This window comes from Syngnathus floridae, chromosome 17, assembly GCF_059516105.1.
Source record: "Syngnathus floridae isolate MCC-2025c chromosome 17, RoL_Sflo_1.0, whole genome shotgun sequence".
NCBI lineage: Eukaryota > Metazoa > Chordata > Actinopteri > Syngnathiformes > Syngnathidae > Syngnathus > Syngnathus floridae.
In genome coordinates this window covers 11252160-11256482 of record NC_142429.1, presented here as the reverse complement: position 1 = coordinate 11256482, position 4323 = coordinate 11252160, and positions in this window count along the sequence as shown.

The window sequence follows — 4323 nt, the reverse complement described above, 5'->3', positions numbered from 1 at the left end:
TTCAAGTGGTCCATTTTAAACATTGGCATTGGCAGTCTATCGTGCATACAAACTGGAATCATTTGAGACATTCTCAATGACAAGACAATTGTAAAGTTAGGCTGAAACAAAATTGACTTAAATATGCAGTGTCAGGCTTTTTATTTATTTTTTTAACTACACAAAGAAAAGCTGCATGCATTCTAAATTGTTGACAAAAGCCAAGTAGCCAGACACCCATAGATGCAAACGACAAGTGTACAAACGGTCTCTGTTGCGATCAGTAAGTCATCTTTGGCAACCCTGCTTTAAAATGGCCACCGAACTCAGAATCTTGCAGAATGTTGGTACATTTTTCTGTAAGAGTAAAAGCTGTTATTTGAATCTAGTCAGAGCCATTTTTTGGTTTGTGCATCATGTGGGCATTCTTGTGAATAAAATCAACAGTGGTGTGTTTGCTTCCTGTTGGTGGTCTTGTAAATAAAGTCAACTTTGGTGTCAGTCATCATTCGCGATGTGCCTCAATCGATGGTGCATCTCTTGAATGTGAAACTTATTGCACGTGTTGTTACAGGGCTTGATGTCTTCATTGGCTGTTTGACTACAAAAAAGGCTGTTGCTGTCCAGTCCAGGTTGCTGCCATAGTCAATTGAATTTATAAACATAGCATGTAACTTCCAGGACCTTAGCTTTCAATTCAAAGCAGAGTTGCGTAACTACACGGCCAGCCACGGCACATGTACTGGGTGGTACCACCCAGTTCAGAGTGAAGTAAAGGCTGGAGTGTTATTCATACCGGCATCCTTATGAAATTGACCATATCAGAAAGGCTAGATGAATTCCAAGTGTTGCCCCCGAGTAGCAGCATATTTTTAAGTACATTACAAATGATAGGCGCCCCAATTAGACAGCTGGATCAATGTGACCTGTCTTTTGCGGTTTGTTCTGCCCTAAGCAACCTAATACACATAAGTACTGCCGCTATCTCGCCAATGTGCGTGTCTCTAAAATGTACAAAGCAAGCAAATTCATTTGCATAATAAACTTCCAAACCACATGCTAAAAAAATATTCATGTGATGCAGAAAGTCTTCTGTAGCTTGCTAAGATTTGCCAATTTGAGCAATGCCGTATCCGAACCCGAGGCTGGGGGTTGCCCGTCCATGTGCCTAATCGCTCGGGCATTGATACATCAGCAATGTCAAGTCAAGTTTATTTGTATAGCCCTAAATCACAAACAGTCTCAAAGGGCTTCACATAGACAAAAATTGACAATTACTGTCAAAGCATCCCCTGATCTTAAGCTCCCAATGCTTCCTTCTAGGTCTCCTCATGTCCTCAGCACTGCAAACCTTTGTGCCGGTACACCATATGAAATAAATGACGGAATATGTTTTTTTTTTTTACACCTCTAATGTGTATCAAGCATACCAGATGGTGTTTTAGAACAGCCTAGAATATTAAGTTACAAAAAGTTAAAAGTTTAAAAAAAACTTACTAAAGCTTAAAAAAGTTATTGATTATATATTTGCTCCATGGAGGGAGTATTGACAAACGTCACCTCCTTCATAGGGGGGGGGTAGTAGGCGCAGGCGGCACGGGGAGCAGGGGGCGCAGGCGGCACTGGGAGCAGGCGGCAGGGGGCGCAGGCGGCGCAGGCAGCAGGGGTGGGGAATCGAACCCTGGATCTCAGGTGTTCAAGCGCAGCGACGGAGCCACTCGCCAAGCGTGGCGAGCTCGGCAGTGACCCCGCTTTCACTTCGAGTCATTCTTATTCGTTCAATATTGCGCTCCGCGCGCGCTGGGTAAGTACAAAAGAGAACTTGCGGCCGCCAGCTGCCAGGTCACGCTGGCCGACCGGTTCGTGACACGGCCTCATGCGCCGTACAGCCCTGGTTCGATCCCAGCGGTGGGAACGTTCTCCGGCCCACTTTTGTAAGCGTCTGGATACATGCATATAGGTTGCATGTCGACGCATTTATTTATGTGTAAACGCCCAGTGTGGCCCCGCCTGCAAGTGGGCGGGGCGACGCAGCTGGCCCCGCCCCCATCGAAATGGCCCCGCCCCCTGCCCTACAAAAGACAGTAGGGTAGAGGGCGGGGCCATTTCGATGGGGGCGGGACCCCATCGAAATGGCCCCGCCCCTGCCCCCGCCCCCTGCCCTACAAAAAGACAGTAGGGTAGTGCCCTACATAAAGACAGTAGGGTAGGGGGCGGGGCGAAGCCCCGCCCCCTACCCTACTGTCTTTATATACAGTATATATATATAAATATATATATATATATATACTGTATACTGTATACAGTATATATATATATATATATATATACTGTATATATATATACAGTATATATATATATATATACTGTATATATATATATATACAGTATACAGTATATATATATATATATACTGTATATATATATATACAGTATATATACTGTATATATATGTACTGTATATATATATATATACTGTATATATATATACAGTATATATATATATACTGTATATATATATATATATACAGTATATATATATATACTGTATATATATATATATACTGTATATATATATATATACTGTATATATATACTGTATATATATTTATATATATATACATATATATATACTGTATATATATATATATATATTTATATATACTGTATATATTATATACTGTATATATATATATATATATACTGTATATAAAGACAGTAGGGCAGGGGGCGGGGCGAAGCCCCGCCCCCTACCCTACTGTCTTTTTGTAGGGCAGGGGGCGGGGCTTCGCCCCGCCTCCTACCCTACTGTCTTTTTGTAGGGCAGGGGGCGGGGCTTCGCCCCGCCTCTTACCCTACTGTCTTTTTGTAGGGCAGGGGGCGGGGCTTTGCCCCGCCTCTTACCCTACTGTCTTTTTGTAGGGCAGGGGGCGGGGCCAGGGGCGGGGCCATTTCGATGGGGGCGGGGCCAGCTGCATCGGCCCGCCCACTTGCAGGCGGGGCCACACTGGGCGTTTACACATAAATAAATGCGTCGACATGCAACCTATATGCATGTATCCAGACGCTTACAAAAGTGGGCCGGAGAAAGTTCCCACCACTGGGATCGAACCAGGGCTGTACGGCGCATGAGGCCGTGTCACGAACCGGTCGGCCAGCGTGACCTGGCAGCTGGCGGCCGCAAGTTCTCTTTTGTACTTACCCAGCGCGCGCGGAGCGCAATACTGAACGTATAAGAATGACTCGAAGTGAAAGCGGGATCACTGCCGAGCTCGCCACGCTTGGCGAGTGGCTCCGTCGCTGCGCTCGAACACCTAAGATCCAGGGTTCGATTCCCCACCCCTGCTGCCTGCGCCGCCTGCGCCCCCTGCCGCCTGCGCCCCCTGTCTACACCGCGCTACGAAGCACACAATGCGCAGACTATGAAGGAGGTAACGCTTGTCAATAGTCCCTCCTTGGAGCAGATATATAATCAATGACTTTTCTTTAACTTTAGTAAGTTTTTTTAAACTTTTTTTAACTTTTTGTAACTTAATATTCTAGGCTGTTCTAAAACACCATCTGGTATGCTTGATACACATTAGAGGTGTAAAAAAAAAAAACATTCCATCATTTACTTCATATGGTGTACCGGCACAAAGGTTTGCAGTGCTGAGGACATGAGGAGACCTAGAAAGAAGCATTGCTTGGTTTGGAAGTTTATTATGCAAATGAATTTGCTTTGTACATTTTAGAGACATGCACATCGACGAGATAGCGGCAGTACCTATGCGTATGTTAGGTTGTTTTGGGCAAAACAAACCGCAAAAGACGGGTCACGTTGACACAGCTGTCTAATTAGGGCGCCTATCATTTGTAATGTAGTTGTTTCAAGTTAAAAATTATGGCATACAGTTCAATGGAGCGTCAGACAGGTTGAGGCAAATATTGTGTATTAGGTTGCTTTGGGCAAAAACAACGAAAGACGCGTCACATTGACCCAGCACCAAACAGCTTGAGGTAAATATGTTGCCACCCGATGGTAGCACTTGGAATTCATCTAGCCTGTCTGATATGGTCAATTTCATGAGGATGCTGGTATTAAGACGACCACTCTGGCCTTTACTTTACTCTGAACTGGGTGGTACCACCCAGTACATGTACCGAGGCTGGCCGTGTAGTTAAGCAACTGTGCTTTGAATTGAAAGCCAAGGTCCTAAACGTTACACGCTATGTTTATACATTCAATTGACCTCAGCAACAACCTGGACTGGACAGACGGCCTTTTTTGTAGTCAGACAGCCAATAGGGACGCCAAGCCCTGCAACAAAACATGCAAGAAGTTTCACATTCAAGAGATGCAGC